The 10,786-nt window shown below is 40.0% G+C and overlaps 1 long non-coding RNA gene across 1 annotated transcript in view; it reads left to right on the top strand.

Annotated features, from left to right (window-relative positions):
* The window catches only part of LOC119861513, a 211,417-nt gene that overhangs the window by 186,360 nt on the left and 14,271 nt on the right, over window positions 1-10,786 (top strand). The window contains exon 2 of the long non-coding RNA XR_005294919.1: window positions 3,771-3,812. This is a non-coding gene — a long non-coding RNA (uncharacterized LOC119861513). The remainder of the gene's footprint in view (window positions 1-3,770; window positions 3,813-10,786) is intronic.

Below are 10,786 nucleotides of genomic sequence, written 5' to 3'. Positions count from 1 at the left end.
TGAACATCATCAAGCAGGTAGTTAGAGGCTCTAGTGCTCAGACTTGTGTTCTCAGGCCATTTTTGAGGGGAGGTACCAGACATAAGAACCGAAAGAAAAGTGTGGCCTCTTTAGCTGTTTGAAAATTTACTCATTAATTTCTCTGCTGCATTAGTCTTCTAGAAAATATCATTATGTAACAGCAGAATGTTTCTTTAAGCAATGCTTTTGTTACACCCTGCATCTACTGCTGAGCAGAGCTGCATGATTTTTAGCATCTTTATTATATTTTATTTGTCTGCTTATTTTTGGTAGGTTCACCTTCTGTTGTGAGTCTACCAAGCCCTTATCTTGTGGAAAGGACAGCAAGCTCATGAACTGAAGCTTGCAAGCTTTGATGGTCTTATTTGCCCAAATTTGCAGGTCTGTGAAACACTTGGCTGCAGTGCTACATTTCATATATGCGGCTGTTATGATCCATTTCAGTGCCTATGGGGATCTCAACAAGCTTTTTGAAAAGATTAATGACTTAGCTGTGTTTTTTATGATAACATTTCTAAAGAAAAGCATGCATACCTAATAAGGTAATTTCTACAAGCTGAGATTTGAATTGCTCACTATAAAAGACAAATAGATAGACTTTGACTGCAAAGCATATAAGGGGTTGGTTCCCATTTTTTGCCTTTTGTAGCTCAATTTTGCATGAGAAAAGAAAATTAAATGAGACCCAATTCAAGGATGAAGCAACAGAAAAGAAAAGCATGAATGGAAAGAATATTCTACTCTAGAATTTTTGACACATGTTGCATAAATATTTTATTGGAATATTATATATTATATTATATGTTAATTATATATAATCATATTTGGAATTAATATTAACATGGCAATAAACAGTGGTAATTTAAAACAACCTTCACATTTTTATGATTTCTTCAAAATCTCATCTGAATGGAGTAAATAGACTCATTCAAACAGTAAATTGTTTGTCTCTCTCATGATATGACTATTAGTTAACACATAAGGGTAACGTGTGATATTCTGCAACAACATTAAGTATGTTGTGGTGCAAGTAGTCAAGCAAAGTTTTTAAATCATCAAACACTTGCGTTGTGCTCCGCGATAAACATAACTCCAATATCTGTCAAATAGGCAATGATCAGCTGACACACAATAACTAAGCTTGAGCTAAATGTGCTTGACATCTGCTCTGATTCCAAAATGTTACTCTGTGTGGCTCACTGTCAGTTCTTTATGTGCCACATAATTATGTAACAGTTGATTGGATGCATAGATAGGAAAGTCCTCTGTGATTTCTTTCCCTTAAACAATTTTTTTTCAACTTTAGACTTTGGGAAATTGTATCATTTGGGCAGTATAATTAGTAGCTTCCGGCATTTTTTCCCCCTGAACAAATAATTCAGATTTAACCCTGCAGGATCAATTGACAAATCTGAAACCATAAAAAATCCTAAATTAGAACACTGGAAACTGAATGTAAAGAAAGCTTGAAAGCAGAAATACTATTTTCAAAGGTAGTGCCATGTAGAGGCTAGTGATTGGACAATCATTTCAGACTCCACGGTCACCCAAAAGAGTTCAAAGCAGGGGTGCTGGAACAATTTTTATAGTGGGGCTGCTGCTGATAGAAAGAATGTATTTGATGTTATTACTATTTCAAGCTAGGGGGTGCAGCAGCATCCCTAGTTCCAGCCCTCCTGTCTCAGAGCTAGATATGCTAATGCAGATCTCTCTTCTCTTAGACTAATATGAGTTGGAAAGAACATCAACACTACAGATACACTAGGGAAAAAATTACTCTCTCCTAGTGATATCTATTACAGATCAGAACAAACAAACAGTTTTGCAACAGCTGTTTTCACCAGACGGCCAATTTTACTTTGTCTCACAACCATTTTTATCACCTTATTCTGGCTGTCTATAAAATGAAATGAAGGAGTGATAGTATTATTGGAGGAGTCTTTGGTTGAGCAGACTAGATATGCCTGGGATATATTTCAGAAGAAAGTTGTCTAGCTCTAATACTATATGTCTGTGGTGTGTAACACTGATAGAAACATTGGAGATTCATCAATGCAATGGTGGTGGTGGTGGGGAGGGAAAGAAATGGTTGCAAAATTGCTGAGGATGATACATACCACTTGTCGCACATGCTGTCCAAATCCTTGCCGAGACAACCTGACAGATGATAAACACGTTAGCTGCAATTCACAGATGTCTGCCTGGAGCAAGCAGCTTGGAGCTGTGGAATCCTGTTCTGGACCTACTCTATTCAAAGGACAGAAAACATCTGGAGTACAATGCTGTTTGCCAGGGGCATGCCTCTGCAAGGATCAGAGAAGTGTTTATGTGGAAAATAATGGGTGCAATGACAGTGAAAACATGGCACCAGGCACTCAGTCCTTGCTGAATTGATTTACATCATTCCATGAATACCAGGAGGGACATGGGATACTGCTATGAGACACAGAGAGCCATAGTCCTAGTGTTCGTCTGTATTCGCAAAAAGAAAAGGAGTACTTGTGGCACCTTAGAGAGTGAGCTGTAGCTCACGAAAGCTTATGCTCTAATAAATTTGTTAGTCCTAGTGTTGAGTCTCTAGGCGACTCCCCTATATAATACAGTTGTCAATTGCTTTCTAGGTTGCTGGGTATTATATCCCGAGAGCTCATTGGCTGCTGGGGAGCCTGCATGTGAAGAGCTGACTGTGCTGTAACTCTGACATAGTCGGGTATAGAATAGACCTCACTTTCTCTTTCTCCCATGTAAAAGAGTGAAGCCTTACAATGTAGAAGTCTCTCTTCCTGAGCCTTCCACCTGGTTGTCTGGGCGTGAGTTGCTCTTTGGAATTCTGTCTAACGAGCAAAGGACTGGCGATGAAGGACCAGCATTTTCAATTGTTAATAAAGATCATTGGGTTTGTGTTACAGTGTCATACGGAAACCAAACCAGTGAGTCCCGGGCTGACAGTCTGCAATGCAATGCACACACAAAACTTGGTGTCCAGGTGCCTGGCCCTAAGAACCAAGGGGAGCACATGGGTTGACACAGTAAGATGAAGGCGTCCCAGATGCAGAAAGCAGGAAATGGGAATTTCTTTGCTGTTCCAAAACTTTTATTGCTGAGCCAGGTGGATTGTGAGCCCAAGCCAGCTAGTTTCTCTAGCCATTTGTAGTAAGATGCAGTTCTCCATGACCCTTGTCTTGGCCAATCCTGCCCACAAATCCTACGGACAGTTGAGGTCTGAGGGGCATGGTGGCAAATCTGTCTCTGCTTATATGCAGAAAGGGTTTTGTAAGCTGCATTGTTGTTGCCACACATTTATTTCAGTCTATCTGTGCTCGCTCTCTATTCGCCAGGATACAGTGTGTTTTTGTAATGAGTAGCATAAAAAACTCGTTCTTACAAGACCCTTCTATGTACTTCTTCACCCAATGCAGATGAAGTATAAGCAGGAATATGTGTGCATTGGACGCTGAGAGGAGGTTGAGCCTATAGGGACCCTTTGCTTGCTTCTACCTTTGCTTGCGCCCATTTGAAACTAGCCTAAATTTGTTGGCTTCAAAGGAGTTAATCCTGATTTTAAGCCAGCGTCAGTGAATCAGACCCCAAAAAGACTTTACAAAACCAAATGCAGGGTTGATTTGGATCCATTTAAGTAAAACCTGTCGAAGTTTGGGGAATTGAAAGAAAGGGTTCTAGTTTTGACCCTTCTGTACCAGAGCTGTATTGTTTATCTTTCTGAAATATGTTTTCTGTTTATTTTACAGCTCATCTGAAAATACGCCTTCTGCTGCGGCTGCCTCTTAAAGGTTAGTTGCATGTTTCAACCACCCTTTGTGTTGCCATGGTGATAAGTGCAGTATGAAGGGAGGGACTAGATTTGAGTCAAATAAGTCTTTTTTCCTTTTGCAGGTGCACTTTGAGCCTGCAAAACGTGTGTCCATGAAATGAACTCTGGGCACCCTTCTGAGTGCTTGCCCCTCTGACTGAAAGTCCAGACACTCAGATCTGCACCCACAATTCATTCTGTGGGGAGCAAAACAAATGTGGGGGCAAATTTTGCAGGCACAAATTGCACATGCAAAAGATGCATAAACAAGAAAATAGAAACCCCATCCCTCTCTCCCGCAGAACATAACAGTGTTGTGCTCTGATGAGGAGGAAGGGAAGGGAAGAATATACAGGTGTAGGGTCATTCTCATGGGAAGCTGAACATTATTGTTGTAATAAGAGTGAAACAGACATTTCTCCTGCTGCCTCCTTAATAGGCAGGGATCTCATGTCTGTGCAGAGATCTTCCCGATCTGGATTCCTTCTTTGGCTCTGACTTCCCAACAGATCACCCAAAGAAGGACTATAGACCCCTGATCATGGTTATGGGCTCAGTAATTTCTTAACTTTACTATTCCTTTACTACTCCCCCCCCCGGCCCGGAAAAACTTTCCTCCCCATATCCATTCATGCTTCCCAGAATGGTGCTGCTGCTCTGCCAGAAAAGATGTGCCACAAGTAACAGCTCCTTCTATGGTCCATTCCTATTTTAACATTCTCTTTGAACAAACCATTCAGTTTAACCTTGTTTTAAACATGTTTTATCCCTGTACTCTACTTCCGTGCTGCAAATATAGCCTTATTCTTCCAAGGCCCCACAAAAACAATAAAGTGAAATGCCATTAGTACTTCATTCTAATGTTCACCCTCCTATAGGTTTCACAGGGCAATGACATTGAGTGTATTTATCCTTACAATTAATAAGACTTCTACAGGATAAGACTTCTTATCCCTTTAGTGATAAACATGCCTAACCATGCATTCCTCTTGTGCTGATATCGGGCAATATTACCACTCTTTCATGTGGTTTATTTATGGCTTGTGCAATTTTGGACACTTTTAATACCTCTTGTACTGTAAGTGGATTATCTGATTCCAACTCCTCCACTTCAAACTTTCAGTCTTTCTTATTTAAGGTCATCTACATATTTTTACATTAATCATTTTCAACAGTCATTTCCATGCTGCTAGTTTTTGCAGACCTACTTCTAAATTCTCAGAGCATGATTCAACCCAGCATTATTCCAGTTTTACACTGGTGTAATTACATTGTTTTAACTGAAGTTATACCCCCCATATTACTGGAGCAATGCACTGTTGAATCAGGCTATGAAGTGTAATGCTCACAGTTCAAGTATAGGTAAATATTTCATTGTAATATTTATTATAAAAACAAGCTTTCTGTTTTGTACTAAAACCGACATTTTCAAAGTTGGATGACTAAAGTTAGACACCTTAATCCATATTTAGGTACCTAGGCCCTGTTTATGCAAAGTACTCAAGCATAGGCTTGCCTTTAAGTACTCTACCACCCATAATTATTTAAAAATAGAACAACTAGGAAATTAATACACAAAAATATTGTTTTACAGTAGCTAGGGTTGCTACATGTACACTAAATGCCTGGCTCAAAGCTGCAAAAGCAAGGAAAGAAAAATTAAGCTCCCTAATAGTATAAATCCTCTTTACCTCTACCCACAAGCACACATCTTACCATTACCACAACTATGGCACACCACAGACTATACCCTGCAACCTTAATTCTGTGCCACCCCTGTACCAGATTATTTTTTCCCAACCCTTTCAATTGTGTGGAGAGCTAGTTTAGTAGTTGTGTTGGTAGAGGAGCTTGGAGAAAGATTGTGTTTATAAGGGCAGTTAAAGAATGTGATGGAAGGGTGGCATCTCTGGGGAGGGCAGAGTTAATGTTGTGTGGTTGTGGTGTTGGAAAGGTGCATGCCTGTGAATGAAGGAGATAGAGGTTTGTAATGGTAAGTGGTTTAACTTTTCATGTCATGTTTTTGTGAGTTTGTGTCAGTTATGTTATATGTGTAGCCACCCTAACATCTTCATCACACAGTTTTTGTTTAATTATTAGCATTAGTTATTCATTTCACATCACTACAGTACAGTGAGACTATGTTCCAAAGACTATGTAGTGTGCAGATGAAACAACCGAGGAGCTTCCCCCAGTTACAAGATAAAACAATGGAAACTGGTTCAAAAACATGCAGGGAAATATTTCTGGTAATTAAATCAGTGCTAAAAGAATATCATCTGAACTGCATGTGTAACATATGGAAAAGAAATTAAAATGAAGCAGATTGGGAAAATACAGTTGTCAAAGTTCCTTCTCCACTCTGAACTCTAGGGTACAGATGTGGGGACCTGCATGAAAACCCCCTAAGCTTATTTTTACCAGCTTAGGTTAAAAATTCCCCAAGGTATAAAATATTTTTCCTTTTGTCCCTGGACTTTATTGCTGCCACCACCAAGCATCTAACAAATATAACAGGGAAAGAGCCCGCTTGGAAATGTCTTTCCCCCAAAAATCCCCCCAAGCCCTTCACCCCCTTTCCTGGGGAAGGCTTGATAAAAATCCTCACCAATTTGCATAGGTGAACACAGACCCAAACCCTTGGATCTTAAGAAAAATGAAAAAGCAATCAGGTTCTTAAAAGAAAAGAAAAGGTAAAAGAATCACCTCTGTAAAATCAGGATGGTAGATACCTTACAGGGCAATCAGATTCAAAACATTGAGAATCCCTCTAGGCAAAAAGTTACTTAAGTTACAAAAAGACACAAAAACAGGAATATCCATTCCATTCAGCACAACTTATTTTATCAGCCATTTAAACAAAACAGAATCTAACACATATCTAACTAGATTGCTTATTAACCCTTTACAGGAGTTCTGACCTGCATTCCTGCTCTGGTCCCAGCAAAAGCCACACACAGACAGAGAGAACCCTTTGTTCCCCCAGCTTTGAAAGTATCTAGTCTCCTCATTGGTCATTTTGGTCAGGTGACAGCGAGGTTATCTTTAGCTTCTTAACCCTTCACAGGTGAAAGGGTTTTTTTCTCTGGCCGGGAGGGATTTAAAGATGATTAGCCTTCCCTTTATATTTATGACAACAGTCATTTGTACCGTCAACAGGAAATGGGTGTTAGAGAGAGAGAGATCAAGATTAGCTCCATGATGTGTGAAAATCACAAAATAGAAAATTCGCTTGGAAGTTTTACATGAAGATTTAGTGACGTGGATTAAAGAGTGAATGGTTTTTTGATCAAGGCCCTACACTGGGACTCACCACAGTTGGGTTCAGATCCCAGCTTTGTCACAGTCTTCCTGTGTGACTGTGGGCAAGTCGTATAAGATGAAATCCTGTCCATATTGAACTCAATGATAAAAGCTAGAAGTCCTGAAGTCTTTAGAAAGACTGGATTCTTTCTCAAAGATCTGCTGTAGTGCTAATAGAAGTTATGGTCTTGATGCAGAAATTGTTGGGTGAGATTCTTTGGCTTGTGTTGTTCAGGAGGTCAGGCTAGATGATTGTGAGTTACGTGCGAGTGCTCAGTGGTGAATGTTGATCTGTACGTCAAAATATGTTTTCTGTATAGGATGTCTGAGATGATATGTTGGAACGTCAGGGGGAGTTGATGTTTTCAACAGTTTCCCCCACAGTTACAAAACCAGTGGTTGAAAGATATGCAGGCTGAAGAGGTCTAACTGTCAAACAACAGAGCAGCTATCACAGGGGCATTCTCTTTAATGGCCTGGCTGGTTGACTGGGAGAAACCAGTCTCAGTCAAAAGGAAGATTTCATACATTGCCCTGTAACAAAAGCCCTGGAGCAACTGGGACTGGAGACACACAAGGAGGGTGAGGTTTTTTATAAAGGTAGATTTTGTGAAAGGCAGGAACAGACTCAGAATTCCTCTCTACAAAGTGAATTGGGATTAAACCGGGTCTCAAGAGCTCTTTGGTTTCTTAAAAGACTGTAAATTGAGTCTTGTTTTTTTCCTGTCACTCTAGAGGGAAGTCTGTCTAACATGAATTGTAGTGAAATGTAAGACCAGATGAAACTAACCCTGCATGTAATCTGTTTGTTGTTTAGAAATCACTTTCTCTGATGTTTTGTTCATTTGCTAAGGAACAGAAGTGTTTTCAGAAGTCTGTTGGCCATTCTGTCACTGGTCACAGACTGCTAAAGGGAAGAAATGCAGGTGGTAAGTGGGACCTTCACAGTAATTAGCGGTTGGCATAGATGGGGTATTATACCCAGATCCCAGTCTATGAATGGGAGAACTGTGAAATTCCACTCCAAGACATGTAAGGGCACGAGGCCACAAGAGAGCATTCAGAGAGATCAGAAAGGGGTTCAGTCAATCGTGTAACTGTGACAGTGATCATAATGGTATCTTCTGCATGAATCTGAGTCTATGAAAATTTCCAGTGGCTTCAATGGGGCTTAGATTTCACCCTTAATTTCTTTGTGCCGCAGTTATTACTTGTAAAACTGATATAATAATACTTTCTCTCTCTCGCCTTGCATCTGTCTTAACTACTTAGACAGAAGCTGTTCAATATGTAGGCAAATTGCCTAACAACTGATCTTGTTTGAGCCCTGTAGGCATTACTGTAATAATGATAATAAAAGGTGGAAAATTCCAAATATTTAAAAGTGAGAATTCAATTCATAACCCACTGTTAGCTACCTAGAGGGTCAGCTACCCAAACAAGCTTGAAAGTGAAAATGTAAATCACTGTTATAATGTTTTAGAGCAATCTGTCTGACACAAAGAGAGTGTGGGAAAACAGCAAAGGAAACCAACAGCTAAGAGAAAACCTAGCTGTGCTTGGGGAGCAGCACTTCTTCATTAGGAAATAAGTCATCTCAGTTTTTCCCACTTTTTAATGAGATTATAAAATGAAAATGTGACCTGTTTTATGACCTCTCTTCATCTCTTTTTTTCTGAATTTCATTTGTAGATTAACAGCATAGAGGAGATTTGACTTATTTGAAATATTAGCCTTGATAGTTTGTTAATATAATATGTTTCCCCTTCTATTGATAATGCCCTTTTTGCTGTTTACTGACTGGTCATTACAAATCCACAAACAAGGTATTTTAAGAACAGCAGCATCCCAAGCAATGAGAAGATACATTAATTTGTGGATGAGGGATTGTGATGGGGTGTTCATCCCACACCACTCCTGAAGGAGTTACAATGGCTCAGAAGGAGCTACAGGAAGTGCTGCTCCTGGGTGTAGTGTTGGCTGAATATACAGTCCTAATGAAGCCCATCTGGGCAGGAAGAGGAGGGACTTGTATAAAGCCAGGGAAAAGAGAGCAGAAAGGGGTGCTCCAGCAGGAAACAATTGGCCGCCATTCTCAGGATTGAGACAATGGAGTAGGAAGAAGTCTAGGGAAAACAGCGCCAAGGGCGAGACCACATAGACCTTAGCTCCTGAAGATAAAATCCCTAGGCTGGAATGCATGTAGAGGGTGGGCCTGGGTTCCCCTGCCAGCTATGAGGGAGTGGCACAGACCAGGCGGTGGACTTTGAACACTGCCTGAGGTAGTTCACTTGGGAAGACTTTGATATCCCAAGCCATGAAGAGGAAGCACTGCAGCTTGTAAAGTGTGAGAGAGGCCACTGAGTGAGAGATTGGGACAAGGGGGTTGAGAAACCGCAAGAGGAGGCATCAAAGCCGTGGTGAGCTAATCCCTAGAAGAACCATAAGGAGGTGTCACAGCGGTGAGTGGAAAGAACTTTGTCACAATTTGGTTGTGTATGGAGTATGTGTGGGTATGGTTTTGGCATGGAATTTTTAAAAAGAGTTGCAACAAACAAAGAAACTCCATCAGGTTCAACTGTTTGCTAGACTGCAGTAAAATGCTCTGTCCTGCACAAGGTGTGCAGCCAGTCAGGCAGGAGTCCTTGCTTCATTGCTTGCAAAACTTTCCATCTCATTCCTTACCCCAAGTGAAATCAATGGGAGTTATCCTGAAAAAAGAAGAGAACAATCAGACCCCAAATAAGTAGCTTAACTGGTAACTAAAGTGTAACTGCAAATATATTCTGAAACTACCAATCTTATTATCTGCATTTTCAGTTTAATTATTACTGTGATTGTTCCCCAATTCTCCTTATTGTAATAGGTTTAAATAACCTATCTGCTCATGTTCAGTTAGATTAAAAATCATCTCAGCCTTGCATATGAGTATTCTTGGACATGGGAAGGGGACTTTCTTAGTGAGACTGCTTAATGTAATGCAATGTTCATGGTGAAGAGGCTGGATTATCATTTGGGAAACGCAAAAAAATCTGAGAGCCCGATTCTCATATGGTATGTTGATTTACAGCAATGCAAAATGGAGGCAATACCACCCTTTTAATCTGTTGACATTTAGTACCCACTTTGCACAAGTATAAATGACTGCACAAAGCGTCAGCCAGTGGAGAATCAGGCCATCAGTCTGTCAGAAGGGGAGGAGCTGTTCATGAAGTTATTGAATAATCCAGTCAGGTATTCTCTCCGAAAGGTATAAAGACATTTGTTATGAAGCAACTATTTTCCCCCCTTGTTTTTAAGTATAGGTAGGCAAAATTCACTGAAATGTTCTGGCTGTGTTGGGCTATTCTGGTAGTGTAAAACCTCTTAAACCTATTTTAACTGGCTATCGAAGCTGGGTTTATGGCTGTTTTGCATTGCCAATGCAACTCAAACTATGCAGAATGTCCCAGTGAATTTTGCCTGTATATTTTCAAATCCTAATAATATCTTTATTGGTATTAAAATGAGATTCAAAACTATAACAAAAAAACTAACAAATACAACAATGGATAAACAACGACCAAGCATTTTACAATAACTAATCCTGGACTGCTGCATCATTCCTCTCTGTTATTGTTGTTTATTTGTAAAAAGAAAAGGAGTACTTGT

The sequence above is a fragment of the Dermochelys coriacea genome, chromosome 9 (genome assembly GCF_009764565.3).
Source record: "Dermochelys coriacea isolate rDerCor1 chromosome 9, rDerCor1.pri.v4, whole genome shotgun sequence".
Classification (NCBI taxonomy): Eukaryota; Metazoa; Chordata; order Testudines; family Dermochelyidae; genus Dermochelys; species Dermochelys coriacea.
Note: the sequence above shows the minus strand (reverse complement) of the source record. Positions and strands in the feature narration are given on the sequence as shown.